We start from the raw sequence: 14,617 nt of genomic DNA on the forward strand, positions 1-14,617 counted from the left end.
GGTGCTGCCGGGCCTTCTACCTCTTCCGGGTGGTTTGTTCGTCATGTTGAGGTTCCTGCGATTCTCCGACTCTTTAGGGAATGCTTGGGGTTTTTGCCTTTCTCTGCTCCTGAGGGGTCGAAGTCGTATTTCTGCTGTGTGTTAGGCCCCCCGTGCTCGCTATGCCCTTTATTGGACGCGTGGTTAGGGGGGTTCCGGCAGTGCTGGGCTCCCTAGTGGAGGGGGAGGTCTCTTTTTCTCACTCTGTCTTGGCTGGTATTTGTTTGTCTTCTGCGGCGCAGTCGTTGGTGTCTGTCTTTGGGTGGCTTGCCACGGCTATTCGAGGGTTGACGGACTGCTCCGGCTTGCTTGTCCACATGGTACAGCGGGCCATGCTCCTGGCTGTCGTCTCTTCGGATGTGCTTCGTTCTTCTGCTGTGGCTTCTGGTTCCTTAGTCCTGGCTCCCTGTGGATGCGTGACTAGAAGGCGGATTCTTCGGAGGTTTCCTCTCTCTTTGAGATCCCCTTTGTTGGCTTGATGCTTTTTGGTGCGCAGTTGGACTGTTCGATCACGGATGCCTTAGAGAACCGTGATCTTGCTCTGCCTTGCAGGGGCGAGTCGTTTGCTTCTCTCTCTCGCCGCTTCTGGATTCCGACTCCTTTCTCAGCTCTTCCGGTCTTCCCAGTGGTCCTCCAATCCTTTTCAGGCCGTTGGCGTACGTTCCTGCCTAAAAAGGCATCTGCCGTGGCGGGTCCCAAGGGTCTGTCGGTTGCCTTCACGTGGACGTTCTGACAACGGCGGCGAGGCGGCCTCTTGGCCTGTGGGCGTGTGGCTGTTGTTTTTCCTAGATGCTTGGTGGCTGGTTGTGTGGGGTCACTGGGCGTTGGATATTGTCGTGAGAGCTTGTCCTATCGACTTTGTCGCTGTTCCACCCGGTTGGGGCTCCATCCGTGCGCCTGTCCCTGGGTCCCCGGCGACATTTTGTTTCTGGTCCAGAAGTTGTCGGGGGGGGGTTCCGGCCGGTTCTGGTCCTCGAGAGGGTGAATGGTTGGGTTCAGACTGTTCACTTCTAGATTGTGGCTTCGCGGTCCATCCTTACATTGGTGGGGGTCCTGGACTTCGTGACGTCTGTCGATCTGCAAGGCCTATCCTCCTGTTCCAGTGACTCTGGTACATCAGGAGTTTTTGCGATTGGCGACTCCCTCTTCCGGTTTGCGGTTGTGCCATTCGTGCTGAAGTCCGCTCCGTGGGTCTTCACCTTGCTGCTGGCTCCGTTGGTGGCCTTGGTCCACGGCCTGGAGTTCTTTCTCCATCCTTGCCTGGACGGTTGGTTGGTTCATGCTCCCTCTTTCCAATTGGCTCTCGGTCACACAGGGGTGGTTCTGGACGTTTTGAGGGGGCACAGCTTTCTTATCTGTGTGGGGAAGTTGTTCTTTGTTCCGTCCCAAGATTGTGTGCTCGCTTCGGCGGCACATATACTAAATTTGGAACGATACAGAGAAGATTAGCATGGCTCCTGCGCAAGGATGACACGCAAATTCGTGAAGCGTTCCATATTTACTCTTCGTTGGGGCTCGGTTTCGGACAGTTTGGGGGTGGTCCCTCTGCCCAAGTCTCGGGTGGGCAAGTTTCTTTCTCGCATCCTGTCTCTTCTGTCCGGTCCGGTTCAGGTGGCGGCTCATTGGCTCCGGGTGCAGGGGGGGCATGGCGACCACGGTCTTTCTTGTTCCATGGACCCGGTTTCATTTGCGCACACTGATGGCTCATGTTCTGGCGCATTGGTCTCCCCATCACCTCCCCCTCTGTGTCCCCTCAGATCTGGACGGCTCTGTGTTGGTGGATGGTTCGGGTTCATCTGTTGTGAGGGGTCTCTCTCTCTCCTCCTGCTCCTGTGGTGGTCACTGCAGTTGCCGGCCTCTCTGGGTGGGGGGCCTGGCTGGGGGCTTCTGGTCCCCCTCACTGGGTAGGAGGTCTTCGATTTGGAGGAAGTTGGAGGTGGTCCGTTGGCTCTGTTGTCCGTCTCTCAGTTTCTGCTGGGCTCCGTTGTTCTAGTCGGGACGTACACTGTCGCTGCCATGGCTTACGTGCACTGGCAGGGAGGGGCCAGGTCCTCGTCTCTGGCGGAGTTGCTGTTGTTCAGTTGGGCGTTGTCTCATCTGGTGGCACTCTCTGCTGTTCTTTTTCGGGGGGTGTCCTATTCCCTGGCGGATGCTCTCGGCAGGGCCTTCCCGTCCTCTGTGGAATTCTGCCTTCGTCAGGAGTTGTTTGTGGAACTGACGGTGCGATGGGGTGTTCCAGTGGTGGATCTCTTTGCATGTGTGAGCGATGCCGAGGTGGCCCGGTTTGTCCCGCGGTCAGGAGGGTTCGGTCTGGGCAGTGGATGCTTTCTCCTGCCCTTGGCCTCGCGGGCTTCTGTATGCCTTTCCTCCCTTCCCCCTTCTTCTCCGCTTCCTTCTGAGGGTCCGATCCTTGGGGGCTCCGGTGGTTCTGGTGGCTCCGGATTGGCCTCGTGCCTCCTGGTTTCCTCTACTGGTGGAGATGTGGTCGGGGTGGAGTGGTTGATGCCTCTGTCTCCGTCCACTTTGTTATTCCCGGTGTTGCTGCGGGGTGTTCTGGCCAAGATGTGCTTGGCGGCCTGGTGGTTGGACGCTTGGGTCTGCTACGTAATGGGGTTCCGGCTGGCTTGTCCTCTACTCTGCTGGCGGCTGGGCGCCCGTCGCCTGACATGTCTTACCTGTGGCTCTGGCGTTCTTTCAGTCTGTGGTGTCGTGACATGGGTTTGGTCCCTGCTTCCTCTTCTTTGTTTGAGGTGATGCTGTTTTTCCAGGGGGGTGCTGCCTTGGGCTTGCTGGTTTGTTCCCTTCGTTTGCAGTGTGCTGCGATTCGGGCATTTTGGAGCTTTTGGGGCACTCTCTCGGATCCTGATGGGTTGGTTGGTCACCTTTTTGAGGGTTTGGGTTGTTCTTCCTACCCCTCGGCGGCTTTTTCCCTCCTGGGATCTGTCTCTGGTCTTGGACGCTTTTGATGTCCCCTCCCTTTGAGCTCTTGCTTTCTGTGGCCCTGAGCCTTTTGTCCTTCATGACCTTCTTTTTGGTGGCTGTTTCCTCTTCTGGCCGCCTGGGTGGGCTGGGTGCTCTCTCTTCCTAACCCCCTTTTTGTCTGGTTTTTGAGGACTGGATCGTTTTGAGTCCGGTGCTTTCCTTTCGTCCTACGGTGGTTTCTCGGTTCCGCATGGGTCGGGAGTTGGTCCTTCCTCCCTTTTTGTTTTGGTTTCCCATCGTCGGAGTCTGGGGTGCGGCTGCACTCTTTGGATATTCGGAGGGCTCTTCTGGTCTATTTGGAGCGGGTCGCTCCTTTCCGTCTCTCTGATTCGCTTTTTGTTGGTTTTGGGCCTGTGTGTCGGGGTTTGCGTCCTTCTACTCCTTCTTTGAGTCGTTGGGTTCGGTCTCTGATTTCTTTGGCGTACAAGGTGGCGGGCGCCTTTCTCCTTTGGGGGTTCAGGGTTGTTCCACTCGGTCCATAGAGGTGTCGTGTGCGGAGGTCCAAGGGGCTTCCATTTCTGTGTTTTGCCGGGCTGCCGCCTGGGCTTCGCCGTTATCCTTTGCCTCTCGTTGCTGGTTTGGCCGGGAGGTTGACTATGCTGATGATTTTGGGTACAAGGTTCTTTCCGATATGGTTCCTGTATGGTGGTTTTCCTTGTTGTCTGTGTTTTTTGATGTGCCTGTTTTTGCATACCTTCTTTGGTTGTCCTGTTTGGCTTTGTACATCTCAATATGTAAGGAATGGAAGCGAGGGAGGGACGAGGAGGTAATGTCTCAATTACTTACCGGTAATTGCATTACTCTGAGTCCTACTCCCTCGCTTCCATTACTTACATCCCTCCCTCTCTCCCTGGTAGTTCAGGCCAATCTTTTGGGATGGTTTTGGTCTCTGTGGTATTACAGGAGGTTTGAGGGGGGTGGGGGCTACTTATAGTCCCCGCGTGATAAATCATGTGCTATGGGTGTCTGGTGAGGCAGGGATGCCTCAATGCGTAAGTAATGGAAGCGAGGGAGTAGGACTCAGATTAATGCAATTACCGGTAAGTAATTGAGACATTATCCAACACTGTGAACACTCCAGCAAAATCATGTAAAAGTGTGATAGCAATAAATTGGCTGTTTGTAAGTCCAACTATGGAGCCTTTGGGGGCAACCAAGTATTCTATAGTTGTTCCTGTCTTCTTAAGTCATTAGTATTAGCTGATGGAAACACTGGCATCCAAGTGCTGTAACTACTGATGATATATATTGCCATTTTAGTGCATAGCCAATAGGTCTCACTTTTGGGACTTTATATAAGTGTTTAGCCATGCAACAGTGGATGTTGATGCACCAAGGATATTGTGCTGCATAACTAAATACTTATAAGGTCCCAAAAGCGAGACCTATTGGCTATGCCAATGCTTGTTTGTTCTGACAATCAGGTCACCTTATGTAAGTGGTCAAGCAGGTATGTACTTGATTATCAGCAACTGGGACTGTGCCTGGTGTGTCCGTGGCACGCACAGCACGTCCTTGCTGAGGCGCTCGTGCTAATCTCCCCTTGAAGAAGCACAGCAGGGGGCGGCTCGATCTTGTTTTGAATCGATCTGGTCTGAAATAGATATGGACGCATTGTCTTGTACAATAAAACCCTCCCTTCCTGCAGCGCCCCGGATACACCAGTGCCCAACGTCACCTCTTGTGACGCCTTCCGGTGTGCTGGACAAACAATTCAAGCCGCGGGTGCACCCTGTTTCCTGCTGTGCTATTTTAAACCTCGGTGGGTGTCAGGCGAGTGTTTCCAGTCGCCACCCCCCCACCCCCCCCCAAAGCTGGAGAAGCCAGAGTGTGCTGAACGCGGGTTTATTAATATCTTGTGCTGCTGAATTGAACCTTGAGTACTTACAGGCCTGCACGCCGATGCATCAGCCACTCGAAGCCTCTCTGCGGCCTTCGGGTCTTTGATGTTTTTTGTTGTGGAGAGAACAAGGAGCATTTATGTGGAGGCTGAGAAGCAGAATGTGCAGGTCCATCGTATAATGCAAAGGCACGGATATTGTGTTTACAAATAAACCAAAAAAGCACAAACACGCATTTTAAAATATTGAAACTCTCCTCTCACAGTGGGAAGAAATAAGAATTCAGGAAAAATATATATGTCACTAATTATTTCTTTATTTTCTGATTCAATTATTCGTCGTTTTATTTGTAATCAGCCCGAGCTCAACAATATGGGATCCGGGCGGACTCAGATGGAAACTATGATTGGCGCACCATGGAAAAAACTGATAAACAAGCACTGGCAAAGCCAATAGGTCTGGAGTTGGCTGCCAGTCTTATGGCCTTGGTAATGCTTGTTTGGCCATTTTGTTTTATTAAACTTAATTGCCCAAAAATATGTTTTAAACAGTACACATTGCCAAATGAGCCATTGGCACTGAAGTGCACATAGCGTGTGACTGGTGGGTGTGCTCTTTGTGTATTGGCAGAATGACACCACTCACAGTGAAGTTTGCCAATGACTGAAGTGGGCTGACCCACTGCCCCATGATGTACGTTATAGGGGGTTGAAGAAAAATGTGAATGACACAGTAATAGACCAATGCATGAAGAGGAGCTATAAGTAAATATATATTGTACATACAAGTTTACAAAAATCATAAGGTCTTGTCTGAGCCAGACTTAAAATACCCAGAAAACACAAAATAAGCAAACTCAAGAAAGGGGGTAAGTAAAGGTCATTCTCCTAAAGTTGCCTGAACTGTCCATGTCATACTTCATACAAATCCACTTTCCTGCTCTCCAGCACCCACCCCCCCCCTTAGGCCCTTTTGCCAACTTGGAGAGGAGTTAGCAAGAATGAGCAACTACTAATGCAGCCCTTTACATGAGCTGTAGTCCTTCAGCTGTATACCTGGTAAGCTACAGCTGCGTCATCATTCCCATTACCAAGCCTCAAAGCCAGTTTCGATCTATGACGCCCAATGTTGTATGTGACGTAACCGACTCTTTGTTTAAAACTCTAACTGCTAATAAGAATCAAGATTTAATAAATTAACAAAAGCTACAGATACCCGGAAGTGTCCCAAACATGGCAGATGGAATTGAAGCCATGCGGAATCCTGTGTCTGGCTACTGTGTACATTGGTGCATATATTGTAGCGTAGCAAGCAGGTGACAGCATACAAGGCTTGAGATGTCTGGGGCCTGATTAGTGGTCTAAGACATGTTATTACAAAATAAGGTACGCTCTAGTGGGAAGGAGATGATCAAGACCCAATGGGGCAAAGGAGGGTAAAGAGGGGGCATTACAAGATCTTTGGGAGTGACTGTGAAGAAAATAGCCAGCAGTGCACCAAACCCACATAGCAATCTCTTGCCCCATATCATTAGAGTGACATTCAGCTAGCCGTAGTTTTTCAATGGAGCACTCTTAGCCTGCTGGGACCTTCAGTCTCCATTTTCTATAGGTAGAGGCCTAAAAGTCCCAGTATGCTTTGTGCAATTGCTTGATAATTGAACATTTGGCTGAAAGTCATCCTCATAACTTACAGTTGACAGCTAGGAGGCCTGAGCCTAGCAAGCGAATGCCCATTAAGCATGAGTTGGCAATTTACCCATCCCCTCTACTCAAACATCACAATTCATTCTCACTGTCCCTCTTAGGTGACTCACTGAAACAAGCAATTTCAAATAAATCATATTCTCTTTGTTTAATGCACTATTACCCTACAACGTTACCCATTAGACCCCACCCAAACATCATCATCGTGCCCGCTCCACGTCACCTAGTAGGATAGGCCTTCAAGGGACTCCTAGATCAGGTCATACTCTCACCCTTCAACAACAGTATACGTTAGATGCAATACCTGATACCCTCTCTCACGCAACATGGCTCCAAGTTATATAGTTAGGTGACCTGAGCATCACCTCCATCGTACACATCTATCACCTCCATCGTACACATCTATCACCTCCATCGTATACACATCTATCACCTCCATCGTACACATCTATCATACACATCTATCACCTCCATCGTACACATCTATCACCTCCATCGTACACATCTATCACCTTCATCGTACACATCTATCGTACACATCTATCACCTCCATCGTACACATCTATCACCTCCATCGTACACATCTTATCACCTCCATCGTACACATCTATCATACACATCTATCACCTCCATCGCACACATCTATCACCTCCATCGTACACATCTATCTTACACATCTATCACCTCCATCGTACACATCTATCACCTCTATCGTACACATCTATCACCTCCATTGTACGCATCTATCACCTCCATCGTACACATCTATCACCTCCATTGTACACATCTATCACCTCCATTGTACACATCTATCACCTCCATCGTACACATCTATCACCTCCATCGTACACATCTATCACCTCCATCGAACACATCTATCATACACATCTATCACCTCCATCATACACATCTATCACCTCCATCGTACACATCTATCACCTCCATTGTGCACATCTATCACCTCCATCGTACACATCTATCACCTCCATCGTACACATCTATCACCTCCATCGAACACATCTATCATACACATCTATCATACACATCTATCACCTCCATCATACGCATCTATCACCTCCATCGTACACATCTATCACCTCCATCGTACACATCTATCACCTCCATCCTATACACATCTATCACCTCCATTGTACACATCTATCACCTCCATCGTACACATCTATCATACACATCTATCACCTCCATCGTACACATCTATCACCTCCATCGTACACATCTATCACCTCCATCGTACACATCTATCATACACATCTATCACCTCCATCGTACACATCTATCACCTCCATCGTACACATCTATCACCTCCATCGTACACATCTATCACCTCCATCGTACACATCTATCATACACATCTATCACCTCCATCGTACACATCTATCACCTCCATCGTACACATCTATCACCTCCATCGTACACATCTATCACCTCCATCGTACACATCTATCACCTCCATCGTACACATCTATCACCTCCATCGTACACATCTATCGTACACATCTATCACCTCCATCGTACACATCTATGACCTCCATCGTACACATCTATCACCTCCATCGTACACATCTATCATACACATCTATCACCTCCATCGTACACATCTATCACCTCCATCGTACACATCTATCATACACATCTATCACCTCCATCGTACACATCTATCACCTCCATCGTACACATCTATCACCTCCATCGTACACATCTATCACCTCCATCGTACACATCTATCACCTCCATCGTACACATCTATCACCTCCATCGTACACATCTATCGTACACATCTATCACCTCCATCGTACACATCTATCACCTCCATCGTACACATCTATCACCTCCATCGTACACATCTATCATACACATCTATCACCTCCATCGTACACATCTATCACCTCCATCGTACACATCTATCATACACATCTATCACCTCCATCGTACACATCTATCATACACATCTATCACCTCCATTGTACACATCTATCACCTCCATCGTACACATCTATCATACACATCTATCACCTCCATTGTACACATCTATCACCTCCATCGTACACATCTATCACCTCCATCGTACACATCTATCACCTCCATCGTACACATCTATCACCTCCATCGTACACATCTATCATACACATCTATCACCTCCATCGTACACATCTATCACCTCCATCGTACACATCTATCGTACACATCTATCACCTCCATCGTACACATCTATCGTACACATCTATCACCTCCATCGTACACATCTATCACCTCCATCGTACACATCTGAACCATCTTGGATCGGTTAACTTAATTCTACCTCACTCATGTACACATGGAATCCAAAAAGAGCCACATAATGAGCAAAAGTGTGAAACTTCACAATCACTTGACGCCGAGTAGTGGGTGAATGAATTCCCCGAATATTGATATATAAATGGCTGTGTTTTTCACACATACATCAAACGCTCACAATTCTCCCCACAGATCCATTAAAGGTCCTGTGTGGAACACCCCCAATATAATCTTTCACTAAACAATACACTGATCTATCCCAACCTTACCATCTACTATCTATCCTACATTATTCTCCTGTAAAATATTTAAACACAAACAAATGTACCATAAACACACCACCGAATCCCAGAACCAGAACAGTGCATAGATTCCCTAAGAGCTTCAGGGTGATAAAATGATAGGAAAGTGCTAAACAAATGTAAACAACATAACATAACATGTTATCATAGACTGAAATTGAAGCCACCCCAATGGTAGGACAAGGCAGGTGAATGAGGAGCTTCTTTTATTAATCCAATGAGAAGGAATGAATGCACCATCTGAGAAGGGTCCACTGGGTAGACTGTAAGGCACATTTATTTTGTAAAGTAGGGCATTTTTCACACTAAAGATGGTTTATATTATTCCCCAAAATATTGGCCTACAAAAATATCATCACCAGAATATCGACTACCACAATATTATGAAGGCCAAATGCGATGCAGCGCGCGCAACGAAATTCATTTTCTTAATTTTTTTCGTAACTTACCTGAAATCGGCCATATGCCGCAATTTGCTACCCCCCACCCTGCCCCTCCTCTGCGCCACGTCACCGCCCCGGTAAAACGCCCTACACGGGCCGTCGCTGGGTGTGGCTAAGTACTTTACAACCGACATTCGGAGGGTACTTAGCGCACCGAATTTAGAAATGTTCGCCAGCCCAACGAACATCTCTGGCATTGGACTGCTGTCATGACGGCTCCTGTCAATGCATTGAAAGTTTGACAGACTGCTCGGTCAACATGTCTGTGCCTCACGGCAAACCTTCAATGATTTTTTATTTTAAAAAACAAAATATATATGTATGATATGGCCGTGACGAAGACCTGTTTAGGTTGAAATGTGTTGCCTGGAATAAATCTTTTTGAAGGAAGTACGCTGAGGGCAATCATCTTTGTGCCCCACTGATCCGGGAGGCGCCGCCTTTTCATTGTTCACAGGACCGTACCCGCTGCCTTGCACCAGCCCCATCAGGTGGATGTGGGCGGGCACATACATATGTATATATACATGCCCCCCTCCACTTTCAAGTGCAGATGCGGCCCTAAGGATGGGGTCCCCCGGGGTGTGATAAAAACCTGGGGACGGGGGCTGCGTGCGTCTCCTCCCCTTTTAAATAAATGCAGCTGGAGGATCGCCAGAACATGATAACGGGTCAGAGATGGGGTCTGCACGCCCCATCCCCTAATTTTAAAACAACAGCCCCGGGGGATGGGGTCCCCGGGGACTCGGAGAGACTCGGAGAGGTGGGGCCATATGCCCCCTCCCCTGCTTATTAAAACAGCAGCCCCAGAGAATGGGGTCCACAGGGCTTAATAGAGGCTCAGGAAGGAGGGCCGCGTGTCCATCCCCTTTTAATTAAATGAAGCCCCAGGAGTTTGGATTTGCAGGGCCAGGAATAGACTCGGGGGGGGGGGGCGCATGCCTCTCCTAAAAAAAAGGGAAAACTGAAGTTTATTTTTTTGATAAACACCCCATGCTGTTGCTTTCCTGCGAAAACGCTGTGCAGACTGCCTGCATGGAAGCATCTTTGCCTACAGCAATGCTCTGTAGTCTTATTAATCGCTTTTCCATTGTCCCTTAAATCCTAATTATCAACAAACTCCATTTCAAATGAGTAGGAATCATGCTCTGTTTTGGTGTTTGTAAATGAGGATCGAGCTAAAGATGTTTAACAAAAGTAAATGATATATTTTTGCTCTTTTTTGTGACCTATCCTAGACTGGGTGGGTGGATCCCCAGTTCTGCACTTGAATAATTTAAACACTTCCTCAATCCCATAAACTGGTTTGTTTCATATTGGTGGGTGGTGGGATCTAATCTCACTGATGTCCACAACTTTGATTTCAAATACTCTTCATGTCACTACTTTCACCTTAGCACTAACATTCGCAGAGCTGGGACACGTTTAGGTTCAAGTGCTTAATAAATTCAATAAATCAAAAATGTTTACACACACCTGTAATTAAAATAATGTTGTGCTGTGTCCGGCTACTTACTATAGCTCATACGTACAAACAATTATTGTATAAATAAATGTTTAAAAATTCTAGTAAAAACTTTATTTTTCCAGGAACATATGTGCACTCTCAAACACACCTTTTGGAGAATACCTCTAAGATCTCGAAAGACCTCCTCATTTATATATGGTTTGTCCATCACTTAAATCATACAAATCAATGTTGAAGGGTCATGTACTAAACCTGGCATAACTGTCTTATACACACTCATATGGGGCGATTCGGATGTCGGATGGTCCTGAGTCCGTCCAACATCGATTTGGAATTGGGACCGACCGACCTCCTGTCAGCGGTCCCAAACCAGCAAATTGGACGGGACCGAACACTGTTCCGTCACACCCCTAATTCTTTACAATGGGAGAATGCATTCTTTCATTGTAAAGAGCTGAGGTGCAGTTCATTCCTGCACCCGGCACCACTGGGTGCAGGGATCAACAGGGGAGCACCTTAGGTGCACCCTCGACCACCATCCGGAGGCCTTGCACCCATGCGGGCCCTGCTGGGGTCCCCCAAAGATGACTTCCTGTCGGAATCCAACATTGTAATCCCTTGGGTGGAAAGAGCCATCCTTGGGATTACAGGAGGCTTTCCGAATGGCAGATGGGCACTCCAAGCCCATTGTAAGCCATTCAGAAATCCTGTTTGGATTAATTTCCGACTGACTCCATCAAAATGGGTCGGTCGGGAATGAATCCCAACAGGAGATTACGATGCCGTCTGAACGGCTCTGACCGAGGGTCGCAGCCGTTTCCTACGGCATCGTAATCGGCCCCATGATGTTAACCATACTATATTGATGCTATAGGCTTTCTTAAAGTGCTATAGGGTTGAACTGATGATTGTCTGTGATACACTGTAAAATTATGTGTGCCTTAAATGTACAAATTATTTGCTTGTATTGCCATAGACTTGAAATTGTATATGCTTGTTTTATTGCCCCTGTTGTGCTATGTCTATGGTCATCCGTGTTCCAGAATTTATTTTAAGAATTAAAGAAATTAATTTTTTAAGAATTAAAAAAATAAAAAAAATAAGCAACAGTGCACAATATTTAATGGTATCGTACAATACAACAATAATCAAAACAAGTACAAATCCGTTGTACAAATCCACAGTTGGGGTTAGAATGCCAAGACTGTTTATCAAAACTCTAAATTATACTAAGCAATTTTTAGAACATTTTAGTAACTTGAAAGCACTACATGCCATTTTCCATACTGCACGTCTTCTATAGATGTATATATGTTTCAAACATTACTAAGGCTTTGCTGCTACTTACAAATGTTTAATCCTTCAATGACATTCTGTAGTACATACTATGTTTATCTATATTTCCACTTTGAATATTGTGAAAACCTACATTCTTCACAATGAACATTTCTTGTAAGTGCTCTGTCATCCTAGTAGCAATATACCAACAGCTTATAAATAAAATAAAATAAATAATTATTGCTAAAAATAAATATAAATAAATGAAGACAAAAACGTAAAAAAAACCTATAAAACTGTAATCCTCAATTATATTTTATTTTTTTAATTCTCTTTATTTCTGCAGTGATGTTTGTTTTGGCACTCCACCATTTACAATGATACTTTGCTTCATCTCTCGGGAAGCTGCTGCGGGCACTATCTTCCTGGTACAACCCACGAACAAACTAACTGTACTTAACAGCTTGTCACTAACGGTGTTTCTCAATAAATGAACAGATCCACTGGCTATGCAACGAACCTTAATTGAGAATGTGATAAATTGGTGACAGATGGATAGGAAACAGTTCTCAGCCTCTAGGTGTTCCAATGAATGCACTGAGCCCACATGTTCTGGAACAAGGATACAGGTGTCCTGAATGAAACATCTGTTTTGTGCCCTACGGTGTGAAGGGGCGGGGTCAATGGAACCTTTAGCCTTTCATTTATGCTTCCGTTTAGTGACTCATAAAGTATAGTAGACACAGAATAGTTTCAACTATTTTGTACAGCCACCTTAAACAATGCCTACATTTATAAAATAAATTAAGATCCTGTAAATAAGCAACAATACAAGGCAAATGGAGCTATATACAATTTTTTTGTGTGATACAATGTGGCATAAACCATTGTGTCAATGTTCTTACCATTATAAATAGATTGCAGATGCAGCGCAAAAAATTGTATCGCCATACGAGCGCCTATACACTCTTTCGTATACTACACACACGGTACTATATCAATGTTTACAGCAATTTTGTAGTGTAGTAAGACGTGATACCGGAAGAGTGCAGTGTCTGACTCTGACCCACAATAATTGCGACACTGTATTTGAACATTCGAAGTTTAATGTACTGCGTACACACTTGGACTGAATTATGTTTATTTGTACATAATTTTATGGCCCTTTAAGTAATAGAACAGACAAACTGAAAAATGATTGAAAGCTGCTGTGAGGGCGAAAAAGTAACAGCCCCAAAATTTCAATAGAGTTGGCTGGTATTGTTCATGCATCAGTTCGTAGATAAGCAACATGGTAACTCGCTGGCGGAATAAAAATAACGCAAACAGAGGCAGGTGACTTGGCTTTTATGAAGGAGACTGACTTAATCATATGTTTGAGCTGATTGTGTGTCTAATTGCACTGCAGGATTTTTCAAATATTGAATTAATTAGCCTTTAATAAACAATTAGAGATCAAAAATAAAGTAAATTATGTCCATAAAAATGACAGAACCAGTTAATTGATTAAAAAGCCATTTCTCATTAGTTTTGTAATCTGTATACATATATATTGTCTTCTCCCTTGTGTTGCCCCCCCTTTTTTTTTAATTGGGAGAGTACGTTAATTATATAAATACTGATATTGCATTATTTGCACAGAACGTTTGGTTAATATAGTGGATTATAACAAAAAAGACATAGAAAATACTGAAAAGTATGAATGATTTCGATAAAATTGTACTTTACATGGAAATTGTTGAGATATGTCAAATGCATCCCTTTAACTTACCAAAATGAAGCTTTGCTATTTTGCACAAATTCAGAAAATTTAAATTTAAATTAATGAAATTATATTCACACTATAGAGAAGATTTTAGGTAATATCACTAAAAAACCCCATGAAAATGTAAAAAATCTCTCTAAAAAAACTCTCTATGAAATCGTTAATTAGTTGATCCTTTCTCAATTTTTGAGAACTTGTTTAACTTTTGCACAAACACTCATGCACTTCATATAGTAGAAAATATACATGCAGCCTGTTTTTTCATGAATTGTTTTAAGTACTTCACAGTCATGATGATTATTTTTAGCCAATTATAATGAAATATTTCGTGTTGTGGGAGAGCGATACGTCTTAAAATAACAGTGAATGTTAAAGAAAGTTTTATTTGTTTAAAAAAACTCACACAAAAATGTATAAAAAGAGAAAATGGACTTAATATTGCACCTATCACTTTAAATAAGACAATCTAGACGTAGAAAACCCTATGGTCCAGCTGAA

The 14,617-nt window shown here is 45.3% G+C and overlaps 1 non-coding gene across 1 annotated transcript; it reads left to right on the forward strand.

Moving 5' to 3' along the window:
* Positions 1 to 1,434: 1,434 nt before the first annotated feature.
* On the forward strand, positions 1,435 to 1,541 carry LOC146796383 (U6 spliceosomal RNA). Its single transcript, XR_014970174.1, has one exon. It is a non-coding gene; the product is annotated as a U6 spliceosomal RNA (small nuclear RNA).
* The last annotated feature ends 13,076 nt before the right edge of the window (positions 1,542 to 14,617 follow it).

Source organism: Triturus cristatus, chromosome 10 (assembly GCF_964204655.1).
Source record: "Triturus cristatus chromosome 10, aTriCri1.1, whole genome shotgun sequence".
NCBI classification, from domain to species: Eukaryota; Metazoa; Chordata; class Amphibia; order Caudata; family Salamandridae; genus Triturus; species Triturus cristatus.